General features: G+C 43.3%; 1 protein-coding gene and 1 non-coding gene across 2 annotated transcripts in view; one reads left to right on the top strand and one right to left on the bottom strand.

Annotated features, from left to right (window-relative positions):
• The window catches only part of SGMS2 (sphingomyelin synthase 2), an 80,977-nt gene extending 65,782 nt beyond the window's left edge, over positions 1-15,195 (bottom strand). The window contains exon 1 of the mRNA XM_029234593.1: positions 15,028-15,195. The gene's annotated coding sequence lies outside the window, so the exon portion shown is untranslated. The remainder of the gene's footprint in view (positions 1-15,027) is intronic.
• A 4,375-nt stretch (positions 15,196-19,570) lies between these two features.
• Positions 19,571-19,643, top strand: TRNAD-GUC. The gene has a single exon. It is a non-coding gene; the product is annotated as a tRNA-Asp (tRNA).
• Positions 19,644-21,033: the final 1,390 nt, after the last annotated feature.

Here is a 21,033-nt window from a genome sequence, read left to right as displayed (position 1 = left end):
TAAACACTCAATTTAGTTGGCATCTGGAACACTGCTCTTTTTTTTTGCGGTACGCGGGCCTCTCACTGCTGTGGCCTCTCCCGTTGTGGAGCACAGGCTCCGGACGCGCAGGCTCAGCAACCATGGCTCACGGGCCCCGCCGCTCCGCGGCATGTGGGATCTTCCCGGACCGGGGCACGAACCCGTGTTCCCTGCATCGGCAAGCAGACTCTCAACCACTGCGCCACCAGGGGAGCCCCTGGAACACTGCTCTTTTCGTGCTCCTCCTACCTCACTGGTTACTCCCTGGTCTCCTACTTGATCTATTTATTAACTCCGTTATTCCTCGAGGCCTGATCTCCGCTGCCTCTCTTCTCTGCCTACGAAATCTCCCCAGGTGATTCTAGATTTCCCATCTCTTTATACACCACTTCTATGCTGACACCCACGGGCCCTGATCTTGTCCCTGAATGCAGTTCTCAGAATCACTACTGGCTGTTTGACAACTATCTCCGGTAGGACGACTAACAGACAACTTATACTAACCAACGGCCAAAACAGAACTCTATTCCCTACAACCCCGTCACCTACCAGAAGGAGTCCTGCTTGATTTCTCCTACTCTGCCACATCACCCATCCAGGCCTATCCATTAAGTCTTGTCGACTCTATCTCCAAACCTCTCAAAACCATGCACTGCTCTCCATCTCTAATACTGCCTCGCTGCTCCAGCCTGCATCACTTCTCACGTAGAATGCTGCCAATAGCTTCATAACTGGTCTCCTTGCTTCTATGCTGGACCCCTTCTACTCCACTCTGCCCAGCAGACAGATCTGTTACAAACGTAAATCGGACCGTGTGTCTCTCCTTCTTAGATCACTTCACAATGCCTTCTCATTGCACTTGGAATAAAATCCATAGGCCTTACAAATTTTGCAAGTACCAGCCCCTCCTCACTGGGTCCTGCCTGCCTCGCCACCATCTTTCTCACTGTTCCTTCCTGCGCAGACACTGCAGCCAGACTGGTCTCCCTTCCTTCCCTTGTGTAACCAAGCACTCTCCCTGTTCCCTCTACTGGCTCCTTCTCACCCTTCACCCCTCAGTGCAAGTCCAACCTCTGACAAACTTTCCTGACTGTGCTAGGGCAGGCTTCCCCAGTCATCTCTACATGTTTCCTTGAAAGAACTGGTCCAAGTCTGAACTGATCTTGTTGATTAGTTTTACTTGCTTGTCATCTGCTCAACCTCCCTTTTCAGCACTTTTTCCTCTCAACACATAAACTCATACAATCTCCATTAAGGGTAGAAACCTTGATTATCTATTGGTCACTGAATCCCTAGAATCAAGAATCAAGTCTAGCACATAGCAAGTGCTCAAAAACTGTGTTGAATGCATTTATCAATTTCAGAAGGGGCTGAGGAGGGCTTAGGACTAGTCTCAGCCACCTGTGTAGTACAGGTATTTGATAAAGTCAATATATTTATGAAATCCAGAGCAACCTATCTTGAGACCTTGGTGAGAACAGCAGCTTGTCCAGTGGCTGGGGGGATGTTTTGCTACAAAATCCTCCACCATGATTTCCTTCCTCTGCATTTAGGTGATTTTCCTGCACAGAATGGTACTCTCTCCTTTCTCCCTTTCTCCCGACCTCCTTTTCTCCCTTCCTTCCTTCCTTCCTTCCTTCCTCCCTCCCCCACCTTCTACCTCTCTCTCCCCTAGCCCTCTCCCTCTCATACTGCACCTGTGTTTTCTTACAGTCTAATCTTATCTATTCCTGGCAGACTGATATTTGATATCAAGTAATGATTTCTCTGATCTAGGTCTTACAGTGGCCTTGCTTCCTAAATTGTCACAATAAGCAACTGAACAAGAACACAAATTAGTAAGCAGCATCATGCATATAAACAGGGCAAGGATAGGGTGAAGGTGGTGATGGATGAACAGGTAGACAGCGAGGTGACACATGAGAGGAAGTAAGTGTGGTGAGGCTCTGGGACTGAGACCAGGGTAGATGCCACACACATCCCACTTATCACAGCTCACAAAGGCATATGAGCAGCCATCTTTCCTATAAGCATAATAATAAGAACCTAATAATCTAAATATTTCATTTATAGGCCCAGGCACACCTCCTGGCATTGAAATTCACAAATGTATATTACAGACAACCTTAGAGACATGTTTCACTGTATCGTTCAGCCAGTTCACTCATTCTAGCAAAAGGCACCAGAACCAGTTTTCTCTGGTGACTCCATGATATAATTCAGTTTATAAAATACAATAAATTATAATAATTATTATAAAAATTTATAAAATGCAATAATATTTTATATTATTGTATATAGATTATTTTATTCAGTTTATAAAATAAAATACAGGGATAGTTCTGAGGATAACCTCAGATTCATGCAGGGTATTGTTCCTTAAGGATAAGGCTGGCCAGAGCTGCACTGCCTGTCAAAGCAGCCACTAGCCCCATGTGGTTACTGAGCACTTGAAGTGTGGCCGATCCAAGCTGACATGCGTAGTTAAATTCAGAATACACACCAGATTTCAAAGATTTAGAAAAAAAGTTAAAATGTCAAGAATTTTTATATTGATTGTAATCGATAATACTAAATATGATAACATTTTGATACATTGGTTAAATAAAATATGTTTTTAAATAAAATATGTCCTTAACAAAATGGCTCCAAATATCCTATCTCTGTGGTTTTAAGAGTCTCCAATTTTTTTCTACTTCTACACAAGACAGTCTCTTCCCTCTAGAAACTGCTATATGTATATATTACACCATCCAGCTAGTGTTCCACCCATATTTCTTTAAAACTACCAAAAATCTTATATTATCCCTTATTTCATTTCTTAAGCAGGAAAATTCCCAAGATTTTAGTTCTTACACTGGTGCTCTTTCTACATTGCACAAAGGGGTCCTTAACTGATGCAAGCTGTCTCCAAATAACAATTTAACATTGTTACTGGAGGATTCCTTAACAAAACAAAAACCAAAAACTAACCCCGTCCATTATGATAATTCTTGCTATTTTTAATTTCCATAATTGACACGATTCCAAGATATCGTCTACTCTGGGGTCTATAACCCTCTAGGTACTTACTACAGATGACCCAGTGAACGATACCACCTTTTGTTTAATTTATTACAATTTGAAAAGCCATTGTATAGAAGTGCTCTTGCTCTCAAAGAATTCATAATAACATTGCTAGGCAAGCACAGCAAGAAAAAGATTTTTAAAATGTAAAGGGAACCTGACCTCACATCTGTCAGAATGACTATCATCAAAAAGACCACAAATGGGCTTCTCTGGTGGCGCAGTGGTTGAGAGTCCGCCTGCCGATGCAGGGGACACGGGTTCGTGCCCAGGTCCGGGAAGATCCCACATGCCGCGGAGCGGCTGGGCCCGTGAGCCTGGCCGCTGAGCCTGCGCGTCCGAAGCCTGTGCTCCGCAACGGGAGAGGCCACAGCAGTGAAAGGCCCGCGTACCGCAGAAAGAAAAAAAAAAAAAAAAAGACCACAAATGTTGGTGAGGATGTGGAGAAAAGGGAACCCTTGGACACTGTTGGTGGGAATGTAAACTAGTGCAGCCACTGTGGAAAACAGTATGGAGGTTCCTCAAAAACCTAAAAATAGAACTACCATACGATCCAGCAATCCCACTCCTGGGTATATATCTGAAAATGAAAACACTAATTCAAAAAGATACAGGCATCCCAATGTTCATAGCAGCATTATTTACAATGGACAAAATATGGAAGCAACCTAAGTGCCCATCAATAAACAAGTGGATAAAGAAGATGTGAGATGCATATACATACAATGGAATACTACTCAGCCATAAAAAAGAATAAAATTTTGCCATTTGCAACAACATGGATGGACCTGGAGGATATATTATGCTTAGTGAAATAACTTGGACAGAGAAAGACTAATACTGTATGTTATTACTTATATGTGGAATCTAAAAGATAAAACAAACTAGCAAATATCACAAAAAAGAAACAGACTCACAGATATAGAGAACAATCTAGTGGTTACCAGTGGGGAGAGAGGAAGGGGGAAGGGGCAAGATAGCTGTAGGGGATTAAGAGGTACAAACTATTATATATAAAATAAATAAGCTACAAGGATATGTTGTACAGCACAGGGAACACAGCCAATATCTTATAATAACTATAAATGGAGTATAATCTATAAAAATTTTGAATCACTACTATGTCATACACCTGAAACTAATATAATATTGTAAATAAACTATACCTCAATAAAAAATAAATAAAAAATAAAAATAAAATAAAGAGAATCTGGAGTCAAAACTCAAGGGATAATGCCCACAACCATCACCACCACTGCATGTGGACCATCATCTTACCCCAAACAAATGCAAGGCTATAAGGATTGCCACATGGGGTACAGAGCCACATTTCTGTTAGGCAACTCTGATGAAAGGCCCGGGTGGCTCCACTTGCTCTGGAATCAACAAGACTTTTCTTTTTTTTGCTAAAACCTTGATACTGTCCTTTAAAATAGACAGTATACATCTGTACACAAATGTATAGAATTATCAAAAGTTAACTCCCTCTGCCCCAAAGTGGTTCAGTTTGTGTGCAAAATAAAACAGCCCCCCCCAAATGTAAATACTTGCTATACTTGACATGTGCATACAGTAAATCACGAGATGAAGCAGCTCTTTCACAGGGCTGGCATAAAGGAACAAATCAAAGCACTGATTGTTCTAGTAATTCTCTGTATTAGTTTCCTGTTGCAGCTGTATAAGTGACTATAAAGTTAATGGATTAAAACGACACAAATTTCTTCTCTTACACTTCTAGAAATCAGAAGTCCAAAAGGGGACTCAGTGGGTTAACACTGAAATGTCAGCCGGGCTGTGCTCCTTTCTGGAGGCCCGGGGGAGAATCCATTTCCCAGCCTTTCCCAGCTTCTTAGAGATCGCATGCATTCCTTGGCTCGTGGCCCCCTTCCATCTTAAGCCGGCAATGGCCGTTTGAAGTTTCCTAAAGGTGCCAACTCTGATTCTGACTCTTCTCTTTCACTTTTCCACTTATAAGGACCCTTGTGACTACACTGGGTCTACCCAGATCACCCAGGATAGTCTCCGTATTTTAAGTCAGCTGATGAGCAACCTTAATCCCTCCTTGCCAAGTAACATAACAGGTTCATAGTTTCTGGGGATTAGCATGTGAACATCTTTGGGGCACCATTATTCTGCCTACCACCATCTCCAAGAGTAACTAGAAAACATTCAAAGAAACCTCACATGTGCAAGCTATTCTCCTCCAATAAGGATTTTTAAATATTTTAATTTACCATGGGTGAAAGCCCTAAAACTTAAAAAAGTAAGTAACATTAAAGCAGCAGGAGGACTTCCCTGGTGGTGCAGTTGTTAAGAATCTGCCTGCTAAGGCAGGGGACACGGGTTCGATCCCAGGTCTGGGAAAATCCCACATGCCACGGAGCAACTGAGCCCGTGCGCCACAACTACTCAGCCTGTGCTGTAGAGCCTGTGAGCCACAACTACTGAAGTCCGCGCACCTTAGAGCCCGTGCTCCACAGCAAGAGAAGCCACTGCAATGAGAAGCCCGCGCACCACAACGAAGAGTAGCCCCCGCTCGCCGCAACTAGAGAAAGCCTGCGCACAGCAACGAAGACCCAACGCAGCCATAAATAAATAAATAATTTTTTTAAAAAATTGAGAACTCAAAAAATATGTTTAAAAAAAACAAAGCAGCAGGAATAGGTTGCAGCTGAGTGTCTGATCAGGGGACTGGGAGAATGAAGGCACTGCTCCTTTCCCGGACACAACACCAGGCCTGATTGAGCACTCACAAGCTTTTTGAGAGAAATGTTTGACAATACTGTATCATCAATACATTTCAATAGCAACACTGAAATATATGACCTAGCTGTAGTCCTCCACACAGTAAATCATAAGGAGGTGATAGCATGTGTGGACAGGTGTGATGTTCCCTTTGCTAAAACTGCATGTGCAAGGATAAAATGAGGCCCAAGGTGTGAGATACATGCTAGATTCTACAAACGACAGTGCTTCATACTAGCTGTGTGACCTTAGGCAAGTGACTTAACTTCTCTGTGTCTCAAAAGAGGATTCTTAAAATGGGGATAATAATATCTGTCTCAGAGTGTTTAAGGAGGAAGAGATGAGTATAAGAGCTCTACGTGCTCAGAACAAACCCTGGCATATAGCGAATGCTTAAGTATTTGGAAAATAAAATTGTAAATGTTCCTGCTTTGCTGCTTATAACTGCCAACCAAACTATACACCAAGGGAGTGTACCTCTCAGCACTAGCTAACCCATCACAGAGGATATGATACCATATATATATACACACATAAATATTGATTTAACAGAAACAATGCCCTCTGTTGCTACTAAAGTTTGGTAGCAACTACTGGGGCAGTAATAACTGGATGGTTAAATAACTTGCAGATCAAATGCAAATCTCACAAAACAGTAGCGGCTGTGTTAGATAGACCGTCTCAGGGCCTCCTAAAGAAAGACGTAGAGCATACTGTCCGGGGAGGACAGTAGGGTCTGTGATTCTTAACGGCCCCGCATTTTCTGGGACAGTGGTGCTCATGGTACAATACTCCGCAGAAGGCTGAGCTTTGTGAGGGACGGTGGCAGTTATGCTCACCAGCGCCACCAGCATCTGCTGAGAGGGCTGGCATACTGTGATGGCAGCTTTGAAAGCTTTTCAGCATTCACAGCTGATGTTGTATACTTCTTACGAAAGTTCTTGAATCCAATGGCAGTGGACGACCAATTTTAATAATTTCATTTTAACCCTGAAGGAAGGGAGGAGGAGAGAGGGATAGGACCCAGATCCTACCAATGCAGGCAAGATGTAACAAATGGCTATTAGGTTACAAGAAAAATACACTACCTTCATGAGAAATAACGAGAAACAATTTGATTTGGGGGACAACAGGAATGAATCCTTTGTTTGAAAAGTTAGAAATATAGTCTATATGCAAAAAGTAATAGCTGAGGGCTTCCCTGGTGGCGCAGTGGTTAAGAACCCGCCTCCCAATGCAGGGGACACGGGTTCGAGCCCTGGTCCGGGAAGATCCCACATGCCACGGAGCAACTAAGCCCGTGCGCCACAACTTCTGAGCCTGTGCTCTAGAGCCCACAAGCCACAACTACTGAGCCCATGTGCCGCAACTACTGAAACCCACACACCTAGAGCCCGTGCTCCACAGCAAGAGAAGCCACCACAATGAGAAGCCCGCGCACCGCAATGAAGAGTAGCCCCCGCTCGCCACAACTAGAGAAAGCCCACGCTCAGCATAAGACCCAATGCAACCAAAAATAAATAATTAATAAATAAATATTTTTTAAAAAGTAATAGCTGAGCCACCAAATATTAACTATGAACCAAGCATTATCCTCAGTGTTTTACACATTTAAAGTAATATAATTCATTATCACCTTAGGAAGTAAAAACTATCTTATTCCCATTTCACAGCCAGGAAATGGAGGTGCATCAGAGGAAGTTGCTCAGGTCACCTAGTGGTGAGGGATGTTGCTGGGACTCAAGTCCAAGTGCGGCCCGAGTAAGCCTATGGGCCTTCATCTCTCTGGCATTACTTCATGGCCTGAGGCAGCACAGATCAGAGGAGCATTCCAGAGATGGGTGGTAGACATACAATCCCATATCAAAATATGTCGTCGTCGTCGTCCCCCCCCCCAAACCTGCTGTATCTCCAAAGCTAGCGGAGACATTACAGAAAGCCTAGGGGATACTGGGCAGTGCGTGGGCAAGAGAATCAGCTGCCCCTGGCTTCAAAACCCTGCTCCTCTTCTCACCAGCTCTGCAGCCTTGAGTATGTTAACCTTTCTAAATTGTTTCCCTACTTCCACAGTGGAGATAACACAATTTCTATTTTGCAGGGCTGTCTGAAGATAGAGAATTTGATTTAATCTCCTCTAGAACCTATCTCAGAGTATCTACCATTATCTAACCATCGCTATTTTACTGCGCTATCTCCAGCGTCTGTGTTTGGTGAAGCTTGGAGAACCAACTAAAGCGTTTGGCGGCTCTCTGTTTTAAAGGCTTAGCTTCATTTTCTGCTGCCAGTCTTTTCCTGAAAGGTCTTCACTTCTCACTGGAAGTGGGCTGCTATCTAGAGGTATCCCTCCTTGGCATACCAATTAGCTAAGTGATCCCTAATCCAAAATCACTTTAACCCTTTTCCCTACTCCCTAAATGAAAACTCATTCCTTCACATTTTCTCTAGTTAGATCAGACTACCTACTTAAAGTACTCCCAGGTAAGGAAAAGTATCCTTAATCCATCTGGGTGGGGTGCATGTTAAGAGGGGCTTCCCAGGATGATTCTCATCAACAGAGCAGGGAAGAGAGGCCCGGAACATGCATTTTCACCCCTGGCAGGCCAGACCCTACAGGATCACTGGTGACCCCAGTTTCAACAGCAGGAGCCAATTCCCAGCAAGCCTTGGGATTAGGTACTACCTTCCAAGGGACACAGAGTCTGCCTTTGGCACATCTGCAATCTTTCTACAGTTGTTTCCCCACCTCCAGGGCTACTCCTCCCTTCAGTTCCTCCCACTTGTGGAAAAGCTTTTCAGAAGTTTAACTCTTATCGCGTATTTTGCATTTCTAATCATCTTAATTGAAAAGAGGTCATTAAATTCCCAAGGTAGGGGACTTCCCTGGGCCAGCAGTCAAGAGCTTCCACTGCAAGGGGCGGGTTCGATCCCTGGTCAGGGAACTAAGGCCCCGCATACTGCGTGGTGTGGCCAAAAATAAAATAAATTCCAGAGGTGGATACTCATCCCCTAGTTTTCCATAAATATGATGCCTCCAGGTCCACAGTTTCAACTGGATAGCAATTTGCCCTTATACAGGTACTCATCAAGCACTTTCTCGGTGTAGGCAAGTCCTGCCCGGTAAACTCAGAGTTAAGGATGCCCTAAGGTGAGTATTTCAGCTCAGTGTCTCAATTTTGCCTGAGGTCAGCCCTAACACTTGGGTATTTCTCTTTCCACAGTCAAATGTATTACCCTAAAGGAAGCTCAGCACAGCTACTACCAGGCGGAGAAATGACACTTACTTGAAGGTCCCTTCCAGAGCCTTTCACTTCATCTGACTTTTAGTAGCTAGCTGTATTTTCTGACAACTGTGGCTTCAAAATTATCTTTCATCTCCTTTTATTCCCTCCTCTTTAACAATTTTAGTATGTGGTTTTATTCTTTTTAAATAGTACAAGGGGTCTACTGGGAGAAAAGATGTAAATATAAGACGAACACTCAATCCAGTTAATGCTGCTTTTAAAAAAACGATCTAAGAACGTGCACAAGTTTGTCTGAAAGTTTTAAGTGACACTATCAATCTAAAGACACAAAATTGTAAGGCTGAATTTTAACTGTAAGCAAATCATCAAATTAGGGTTTGACAGTAGGGAAAACCGATCAGCAAATAACTGATTAACCTATTTATACTGCAATTTTATTAGCTGTTTTTTACATTCTGCTTTGAATTAAAAGTCATTGTTAGGAATTAACAAATTGAACTTATCTGGGTTTCTGTATGAAGAGGCTGAATTGAACACTACTCATATTCCAACATCCTTTATCAAAACCATGAGGATAAAATAACTAGCGTTGGATATGGAAATATAAACCCAAAGCAAAATTAAAAGTTTGACTTGGGACTTCCCTGGTGGTCCGGTGGTTAAGAATCCGCCTTCCAATGCAGCGGACGTGGGTTCGATCCCTTGTGCGGGAACTAAGATCCCACATGCCTTGGGGCAACTAAACCCATGTGCCGCAACTACTGAGCTCGTGCACCGCAACTAGACAGTAGCCTGCGTGCTGAGACTAAGATCCGATGCAGCCAAAAAATAATGATAATAAAAATAAAAGTTTGACTCAGGGTAGCAAAGAGGGTACCTTTGAGAAATGTTTAAATGAAGAAATGCTTTATACCTATAATGAAAACTAGCTAATGGATATTTCTTGCACTTTCATTCGTTAAATCAACCGGAAAATGTCTTAGCAGTGATACACTTCTCAAGAGATCAAACAACAAATTTCTAAGGTATTTTTATTTTATTATTTTATTTTTTTGCGGTACGCGGGCCTCTTACTGTTGTGGCCTCTCCCGTTGCAGAGCACAGGCTCCGGACGTGCAGGCTCAGCGGCCATGGCTCACGGGCCCAGCCACTCTGCAGCATGTGGGATCCTCCCGGACCTGGGCACGAACCCGTGTCCCCTGCATCGGCAGGCGGACTCTCAACCACTGCGCCACCAGGGAAGCCCTCTAAGATTTTTTTAAAAGGTGATCAGTTTAAAAGTGATGAGCTTATTCTAAACCTGATGATACATCTGCTGTATATGTAATATCTGCAAAATGCAACCTGTCTATCCTACTGGGTACCAAGGAGGCAAATTGTAGAAGTAGAATTTCTTTTCTGAGATACATGCACCCCTATGTTCATAGCAGCACTATTTACAATAGCCAAGACATGGAAACAACCTAAATGTCCTTCAGCAGAGGAATGGATAAAGAAGCTGTGGTACATATTTTCAATAGACTTACTCAGCCATAAAGAAAGAATGAAATAATGCCATTTGCAGCAACATGGATGAACCTAGCGATTATCATACTAAGCAAAGTAAGTCAGAAAGAGAGACAAACACTTATACGTGGAATCTAAAATACAACACAAGTGAACATACCTATGAAACAGAAACAGACTCACAGACATAGAGAACAGACTTGTGGTTGCCAAGGGGGAGGGAAGGTTTGGGAATTTGGGATTAGCAGATGCGAACTATTATATACAGGATGGATAGACAACAAAGTCCTACTGTAGAGCACAGGGAACTATACTCAATATCCTGTGATAAACCGTAATGGAAAACAATATGAAAAAGAATATATACATATAACTGAGTCACTTTGCTGTACAGCAGAAATTAACACAACACTGTAAATCAACTATACTTCAATAAAATTTTTTTTTAAAATTTCTTTTCTGCCTGGCAAAATCAGCACTGCTCCATTCTGCTATATTTCCCCATAAAAGAAGTTCAGCTTTATGTCTAATAACAATAATACAAACACAAATAGTTGTTAAGAAAGGTTCTGTGTTCCGTTTTCATCATAAATCCCTTGCATAATGAGCTACTGACCTATTGTGCCCCTCCATAGAGAATGTTGATCCTATTGCTGAAATCTTATGAGAAACACTAAAGGAACAGAAATTATAACAAATTTGAAAGAGAAAGGAGAAAGTTTCTCATTCTGAATATGGTGAAAAAAAAGGCAGATAAATTAAAGATCATAATTCACTTTTTAAAATGACTAAAATAATCATGGATTGCACACATATATAGTTAGAAGGATACTTACTGCAGAGTTGCTTAAAATAGTGAAAACTGGAAACAAACTAACTGTCCAACGATAAGGGATTGGTTAAGTTGAGATGCAGCCATTCAGTAGAAAACTATAAAAGACGCTGTTTAAGCATACTTTAGTGATACAGAGGCATCCATATTTGGGTGAAAAAAAAAAAGTTAGAAAACAGTACGTAGAGAACAAACCCGGTTTTGTAGAGAATAATTTTCTAGCTGTGTAACTTCAGGAAATTTCCTTAATTTCCTTAAAGCAGTTTTTTTCCTCCATAATTGTACCTACCTCATAGGTTAGAGTGAGGATAACATGAGATTCTCTGTATAAAGTAACTGGCATATAGCACTTACCACAGTAAGTGCTATACATGTTAGCTCTCGATGTTGTATGTTCATAGCGGTGAGAAAGCATTTGAGGATATAACACTAAGTAATTTTCTGGGTGGCGGCTGATTTGTTTACCTTGTACTTTTAAACCTCTACAAGTAAGAAACTGAAATATTACACTATTCACATACAGTGATTATTCTCTTAAAAATCTACGACGGTGCTTTCTTTGCTCACAGTAAATAAATCTTGGCTGAACTGATTTTACCCTTCAGATTTCATTTAAACAAGTTGGCTCTGATACGGTTAAAATTATTTGACTTGGGACTTCGCAGGCAGTCCAGTGGTTAAGGCTTCACCTTCCAATGCAGGGGGTGCAGGTTTGATCCCTGGTAGGGGAGCTAAGATCCCACATGCCTCTTAGCCAAAAAACCAAAACATAAAACAGAAGCAATATTGTAACAAAATTCAATAAAGACTTTTAAAAAATGGTCACATAAAAAAAAAAAAGGACTTCCCTGGTGGCACAGTAGTTAAGAATCCGCCTGCCGATGCAGGGGACACAGGTTCAAGCCCTTGTCTGGGAAGATCCCACATGCCGCGGAGCAACTAAGCCTGTGAGCCACAACTACCAAAGCCCACGTGCTTAGAGCCCGTGCTCCACAACAAGAGAAGCTACCACAGTGGGAAGCCCACGTACCATAACGAAGAGTAGCCCCCGTTTGCCACAACTAGAGAAACCCTGCACGCAGCAATGAAGACCCAACACAGCCAAAAATTAAAATAAAATAAATTTATTTTAAAAATACTTGACTTGGGCTTCCCTGGTGGCGCAGTGGTTGAGAGTCCGCCTGTCGATGCAGGGGACACAGGTTTGTGCCCCGGTCCGGGAAGATCCCACATGCCACAGAGCGGCTAGGCCCGTGAGCCATGGCCGCTGAGCCTGCGCGTCTGGAGCCTGTGCTCCGCAACAGGAGAGGCCACAACAGTGAGAGGCCCGCGTACCGCAAAAAAAAAACTTGACTCAAGGGCTAAATTTGTCTATATAATACTGTTACTGGGTAAAGCAAGGCATACGTGCATGGTTCAGGCATACGTGCATGGTTCAGCCTCAAAACTTATGAGACCCAGTTCACTAGAAAGCCAGTAGATCTCAAATTATCAGTGGGAGGCAGCCTATCATAGCCTAATCATTTCTGGTTTCCTCCCAAGTCCCTTCCTCTCTCCTTCTTTTTGACTCTTTTCCTCTCCATAATCAAAGCCTAGGGGCTCTTTCTACCAGTCTTTAAGCCAGTTACAGTGCCTCCTTCATGTTAGCATTGCTAGTACCTAGCATAGTGGCTGGAATATAGTAGCAGCTCACTAAACATTCACCAACTGAATAGATATCTGATAGTAGTAGTTCACAATGGAAGCTTCAAATCCCTCATAAGGGAATTAGGTAAAGGTGGATAGGCTACTCTTATCTGAAACTATCTAGAATTCTCGGTAATTCTTCCTTAAGAAAAGAAAACAAACAACATCTCACTTCAACGTATCACTTTTTTAAAAGTTCTCATTTGTATTCCATTGTCTATTTTAATAGATGTAAGATTATTTCTATGTTTTTCCCTATATTTTGTTTAAAGTCCCACAAGAATTCCAGAGAGTTTAATTGCTCAGAGAAACGCAGCCAGTAAGTTACCACCCGGATAGCCTTAGGTCTTCTGGATTCTGATGCCCAAGATCTCTGCATCACACTGTGGAAAAAAACATTCCCTGTAACCTTTGACCCTAAAAGTTGTTGCAGATATAAGGTAAGAACAAATGTTTTCAGTAACACCTGAGCAAATGCTCCCTATCCCTCCAACTGTCTCCTAGGGGTTTTTATAAGATTCCGTGAAAACCCAAAGGTGTCCAAGTGTTTCCCTCCACGTTCAAAAGTCAACCAGCTTTACTGAAAAATGAAACTAGAGAAACCAAATTAAACATTAACTCGTTAAAAAAACACTTCAACCAGAAGACTACTGTGAAGTAAGGCCAGCAGCAAACCAAGGAAAGGGCTACAATTTTGTCCTGCGTATTTTTTTAAAAGGCAAAAAAACAAGTTAAGGGTAAAGTTAGAGAGTTATCCACACATCCTTTCTTCCTCCAAATTCCATTTGTCACTTTCAGCCACTGCTCTGACTCTGTTTAGTGAATGGCAGTTCCCCTGGTATGGGGTGGGAACCTGAACTCTTTCAGGTATCCACACAGAAGCGTTGAACTTACTTCACACTCTGAGGAACTTGCCAAAGGATTTCACACCCTAAACCTCAACCCACCAGGTTTATAAGTAGGAAATTCTGTGGAAATTAATTGGTGATTATCTAAGCCAGCTGGAACACACTATTTATATATAAACAGTTAAAATTTGTTGAGGTCTGCTTTGTGCCAGACATTATGATAGGTCTTCTAAGGTTTAACTCTCATTATTATCCTCTGAAGTTGTTACAGTCCCATTTTACTAGTTCAGAGTGTTTAATGCGACTGAGAACCCACCATTAACAGATGTGACTAGGACTGAAACCAAGGATTTGGAAAGTTAAGTTCAAAATCCACGCCCACCTAGAGGCACTAAACAACTGAATCTCTTCAAAAATTTAACATACATGTCAAAACGATCCTAAGGTCGTATTAGAGCAAGCAAGATGAAATAGAAGAATGGCAGAGACTGATATATAAAAATTACAGGACATAACGTTTGAGTTGTTTCAAGACGTAGCCACGGGCTATTAACCATCCATACCTCAGAGAAGTAGACGGGTCCAGTCGCACCTATCTGCGCTGAAACACCAAGCCTCCCTTTCCTTAAGGGTAGTAGCTTTGGAATGCCAAACGTGTAAACGTTTCAGCGTGGGCAGCCCAGAGCTGGGTTCTTACCGTTCACACATCATCAGTAAGTGCCTCTCAAAAAAGCTTAAAGACAGTCCCTCCTCCACCTCCTTTGAACTAAAGTCCTGACCTCCAGAGTGGCTCAGGACAATCTATGGTTCAGTCTGTGTCCTTTCAACGTCAGGACCAAGTGACCCGCAATGGTTGCAAATGAATGAGATGAATGCTCAGAGCGTGGAGACGAAGCCACACGTCCATCCTCTCTATCAGGCAAAATCAGGGAAGGATGCCTTGGGGCGGGGCGCGTGGGAGCCGAATTAGAGCCACGTCCGCGCTCGCAGTCCACCATGCCCTCCCCGCGCTGCGCCCGCCGCACGGCTTTCCAGCCCATCCTCCTCCCCGGCCCCTCCGGCGCTCCTTACCCGCTCTCACCTGGGGCTCCAGACCTTCCCGGCCGGACGCACCAGCTCCCGGGCCCGGGATCTGCTAGCGGACGGAGCCCGCTGCCGCAGCCGCAGCCGCAGCCGCCCCCGGCCGAAGCCGCTGTAAAGTTTGCTCGGGGTCTCGCCCTCTCCTGCCTCGGCCCTGCCAGGGAAGCACCTCCCGGGTCGCTCCCGCGGCTGCCGCTTCCGAGGCCGCTCTCGGCGGCGCTGCAGCACCGGCCGGGCTCTGGCTGCCGAGGACGGCTCCTTGCGCGCGGAGGGCGGGGTCTCCCCGCTCAGCCCGCGCCGCGGCGCTCGGTGTTTACCGCGGCCCCGCGGCCCGCTCTCCCCGCCCGCCGCCCTGCGCGCTCCTGACATCATTCATTCTCTCACACCCTTGCCCGCCCACTCCGTTTCCAAACAGTGACTCACCCGGCGGCGCCCGCTCCCGCTGCTGTGGCTCTCCAGGCGCAGAGCGGAGCTCGAAAAACCGGTGCGACTTCTTGAGAAGTGAACCCTCAGCCGCGGCTCTCTGCTCCCAGCCGTTAAAGGTGCAGGGAAGGAGGGGCTTGGCAGGCGGGGCAGATTGGCTCAGCGGGGAAAGCCTGGAGCGGACCTCCCAGAACGGTGACAGAGAACAATCTGGGAAAGTTCTTACGGTGCCACTCCCTGCAACTTTCAAGGGTGGGGCCGGGAAGAGATCCCCCCACCCCCGCACGTTGCCTTTCTCGGAAACGGCTTCCTGACGTCGGTGTGAGTGGGCTTGGGGCACCAGCGGTTATTCACTGGGTATTGCCTTGGCCTGGGTCAAAGAGTGGGTTTCCAGACCTCAAAGGATTGCCGGGCAGGATTAGTCATGGGTCCGCACGATGGTAACTCTAGGTGAGAGCTGGAAGGGTTCACCAAGTTAATGAGGCTACTAATACTTTCCCTTAGGTGACTAACCACCATGTCATATGTCCTGTTAATTGATTTGCTTCTCATTAAGGATAGAAAACAGAAACCAAAATGAACAGTGAGAGAGTAGTTCTTTGCTCAGCGGAACACTGCGCTTTTCCGCAGCTTTTCGAGAGCACAAGACGGCGGTGTGAGATTTCTCTGATGAGCTCAGCAGTTATGTTTTTAGAAGGGGTGTTGCCTTCTTTAAAATGGTCAAGGCTCTACACTTTTTGGAGTTGCTATTCATACACCTGCTGGGCAGTTTTCAAAGTAAACGATGGCTGCCTCGGATTCTAACTAGGATGAATCAGAGGGAATTTGGTCAAATTCTTATTGAATTTAACTGACAGATATGTTTTATGTTAATTTCTACTTTCGGACAGGGTAATTATGCTTAGGATTTGCACTGGCTTATGGGTGATTACATATAGTCAACAAAAATAATCAAGAGACATGTCTGGGTGCTCAGTGCAGAAATCATGGAGGTAAACAATCATCTGTTTATGATAATTCAACAGGATGGTAACAGAAAAACAAACCAACAAAAAAACCTTGCAGGACAGTCCCAAAACAGACAACTGTATGATGTCACTACAGGAGTTTCCCTGAAATGAAAACACTCCTGAGTTAACCAGAGGTTCAACATCATTGTTGTGGAAAATGTACATCAAGGTACAGAAAGGTAACAACCCAGAACACCAACAATTGACATTTATTTCACTTGGGTTTATGTTTCCTTTTCAATAGGAGTTCGTTTTTTACAAAACCCAGGCATTTTGCCCAGAAGGCACTAGCAAATGGATTGGTTTGCTAGGATGTAAAGTAAATAGAAATTCAAACCAACAGTTTTTATAGACCATCACAGATGTAATCAGAGGCTTGGGCGTCCTGTCCGCTGGTAACACAGAAGGACTAGATTCAAATGTGTAGCCACAGGAAAGTCTGAGTGAATATCCCACCTACTCCCTACTTTATGACCCAAATGTTCAGGCATTATGGAGATATGTTTAAGTAAGATTTTCTACAGATCTCAGAAAATGATATTGTGGGCTTTGGGGTCTATGTACATGGGTGAAGTCAAGAAGCTCAAAAGAAGGCCTCCAATGCTATGTGTCTTATTGCAGATGTAAATCCTGCAGCTCTATCATACAAAGGTCTCCGTCTGTATGAGAGGCTGTTTAATGGGTAGTTTTAAATTTGCAGTTACTATTATGTCTCAGTTTAAATATTGTGAAATAAATAATTACGTGATTTTATTATACCACTTAAATATACACCAGTAAATGTAATATTGAATAATATAATAGTGATTGAGTTCCATGAAGTTTTTCCATCCCACTTATTATCAACATATGAGAAAGCAAATTATTCATCTTAATTTCCATGTTTTGAAAAACACTGATTGATTGTCTCACAGAAAGAGGTGATTTTTTTTCAACTGAACTTTTTGCTCATACAACATATCAAAGTTTACTAAGTCCCTGATTAATCACCTTCCGAAAATAATAATGCTGAATGTTCTAAAGGAGAGATAGGGCTGACAGTTGTGTTCCTGTCAATTTTTTTTCTAAACCAGTACATGCTGTAAAGCGAGTTTTACAGATATTTCTTTGGGATGATACAACATACTGGTTAAGTTAGGAAAACATACATATCTGTAGTACTTACCTGCTCTTATAATAACTCCTACTCTAGATGTACCTAAGTCATTGACTCAAGCAACAAATGTTTATTGAGTTCCCACTTTGTGCCCACATTGTTTGTCTAAGAATCACCATGTGCATCTTCTAAACATATGTCTCAGCAATGGGAATGTTTGCTTTTTTAGAAAAATTACCTGAGGATGTTTATAATTATTTATAATTTCCCCAGGGTCCAGTGCCTGGCATGTAATTATTCAGTGAGTGAAATAAATGAATGAACAAGCCTCAAAGAACAAACTAATAGTGAAGTAATCCCATGTTATGAGATACTATATAGGCAATGGAAAAAAAAAAAGAATAAGATAGTTCCATAGGCTCTTAGAAAACTCTGTGTTAAGTGAAAAATATGAGTTGATGAGAAATATATTCACACACTCAACTTTTATGAATCAAACATAACTTCCGGGACTTCCCTGGTGGCACAGTGGTTAAGAATCCTTCTGCCAATGCAGGGGACACGGGTTCGATCCCTGAACCAGGAAGATCCCACATGCCACGGAGCAACTAAGACCGTGCGCCACAAGTACTGAGCCCACGTGCCACAACTATTGAAGCCTGCACACCTAGAGCCCGAGCTCTGCAACAAGAGAAGCCACCGCAATGAGAAACCTGTGCACCGCAACAAAGAGTAGCCCCCACTTGCCACAACTAGAGAAAACCCACGCACAGCAACGAAGACCCAATGCAGCCAAAAATAAATAAAATTTAAAAAGCAAAACCAAAAACCCCATAACTTCCCAGGGCTTCCCTTGTGGCGCAGTGGTTAAGAATCCGCCTGCCAATGCAGGGGAGGTGGGTTCAAGCCCTGGTCCAGGAAGATTCCAGGTGCTGTGGAGCAACTAAGCCCATGCACCACAACTACTGAGCCTGTGCTCTAGAGCCCGTGAGCCACAACTACTGAAGCCTGCGCGCCTAAAGCCCATGCTCCGCAACAAGAAAAGCCACCACAATGAGAAGCCCGCACACTGCAACGAAGAGCAGCCCCCTCTGGCCGCAACTAGAAGAAAGCCCGCACGTAGCAACTAAGACCCAAGGTAGCCGAAAAGAAAACATTTTTAAAAAAAGGAGGAAGACAGGTTTAAAAAAAAAAAACAAAACTTCCCCCCAAAAAATCCAGAATCAAACTATATATTACCTCTTGCAATGAGATACAGTCAGCCCTCTGTATCTGCAGGTTCTGTAGCCTCTGATTCAACCAAGATCGAAAATATTCAGAAAAAGATTCCAGGAAATTCCAAAAAGCAAAACTTTAATTTGAGTGCCAGCAATTATTTAGATAGCATTTACATTGTATTAGATATTGTAAGTAATCTAAAGACGATTTAAAGTATATAGGAGGGTGTGCATAGGTTATATGCAAAATCTTTGCCATTTAATATAAGGGATTTGAGCATCCATGGATTTTGGTATCCACCAGGGTCCTGGAACCAATACCCTGCAGATACTGAGGGCACCTGTATAGAAGGTAAGAAAGTGAGGGGGAAACTAGTATTTCTGGACTATTTTTCAATAAGACATATTACTTCTGAAATCAAAAACGACAACACAAGCAATATTACAACTGAGAAGGCAGTAATACGAGTCCATGACATAAGGAAGCTTACTGTCTAGTTGGAGAGATAATAACACCCAGAACAATAGAGATTAAGGCTGATCACCCTCTGAATTTGGGGTTTCAGATATTTATTCTGTGCCAGGTCCATCCAAAGAACAAACACCTACCATTTATTGAGTACTTATTGTATGCCGGGGACTGTGCAAATTGCTTTACCTATATTATCCCATTTAACAATTTCAGCAACAATCTGAGATAGGTACTCATAATGCCCTTCTCTACATATAAGGTAACCAAAGAAAAGAGAGATTGTCATTTTCTGGAGATCACATTCAAGTAAGTAGCATCATGGGAATTCCCTGGCAGTCCAGTGGTTAGGACTCTGCACTGTCACTGCTGAGGGCTCAGGTTCAATCCCTGGTCAGGGAACTAAAGCCATGCGACAAAAAAAGTAAGTGGCATCATTGGGACATAAAACCAGGGTCTTCTGGCCCTAAAGTTCATGCTTTTAGCCACTATTCCTTAAATTGCATCCACACTGAGTGTTGTGCGCGGCGCTTCTGCACACGATCTCGGAGCTGAGGGGTCAGGCCCGGCTCTTTCATGCTTGGAGCTGTGGTGTGAAGGGCCGTTGATGCAAGGCCTCTGCATGCGGCACCCTGTGAGCAAGTGAAACTAGACCAAGCGCGCAAGAAGAGGTTAAGACCTTATCACCTGGATTCCATCTTATTTTTCCTGGGGACCTCAGTGGACTTTTTGCCTGTGACTAATAAGAGGTCCAGTCACAGGCCAAATGGACTTCACTCCAATGCCATGCCAATCGTGGGCAGCAAGAAATGGAGCCACGGCTGCAGGAATTCACCAAGCCTTCTCCAGGCTGGCCAAGCAGGGCAGTTCTTGCCACCCTGGAGTGTGAAATTGCAGAGCCAACAATAAACTGACAAGGTCCAGCGCAGTCGGAGTTGAGCCGATGCAATTATGAAATAAACCCGTTTTGAAAGTGTGTTGTCCAGATGCCACTACAGCTGAGTCTGTTCATGAATAGCAAACTCTTGACCATTTCTTGCATGTTCATACCCCCGCATGAGAAGTGGACATCCATAATCTGTGAAAGGATTCCAAAGTGAAATTGACACCATTGCACTGAAAATCTAGGCTATTGAAACCTAGACAGTCCTAGTTGGGGAGGGGGCAGAGTTATTATTTAGAAAAAAAAACAACAGCTGTTTAATGATACCTTAGGAATTAGAAAAATTTCATGATTTGCCAAGATGAGCCAAATGTTGTGACACATTAAACACTGACATTGAAACATGCTCTAAAAAAAAAAATTGCATCCACACTGATATAACTCTTTTGATGTAACAATACTCTTACTTTGGTTTTTAAAACATGTTTATTTTAAACTAATTTTAAAAATAAGGTAATAGGGGCTTCCCTGGTGGCGCAGTGGTTGAGAGTTCGCCTGCCGATGCAGGGGACACAGGTTTGTGCCCCAGTCCGGGAGGATCCCACATGCCGCGGAGCGGCTGGGCCCGTGAGCCATGGCCGCTGAGCCTGCACGTCTGGAGCCTGTGCTCCACAACGGGAGAGGCCACAACAGTGAGAGGCCCGCGTATCGCCAAAAATAAATAAATAAATAAATAATAAAATAAAATAAAATAAAATAAGGTAATAGTACCATACTATGCTGCTATTGGAAAATGAAGAAAAAATGTAAACACTGTTAACATTTTGGTGTCCAGTCTCCTTCCCTTAGATTTCCATTGTTTAAGATAATTTCAACAACAGCATACAAGTTATTCTTATTCTGATTTTT

The sequence above is a fragment of the Monodon monoceros genome, unplaced genomic scaffold (assembly GCF_005190385.1).
Source record: "Monodon monoceros isolate NGI ecotype Baffin Bay Population unplaced genomic scaffold, NGI_Narwhal_1 Super_Scaffold_20, whole genome shotgun sequence".
In the NCBI taxonomy this organism is placed as follows: Eukaryota; Metazoa; Chordata; class Mammalia; order Artiodactyla; family Monodontidae; genus Monodon; species Monodon monoceros.
This window is presented reverse-complemented; position numbering and strand designations above follow the sequence as displayed.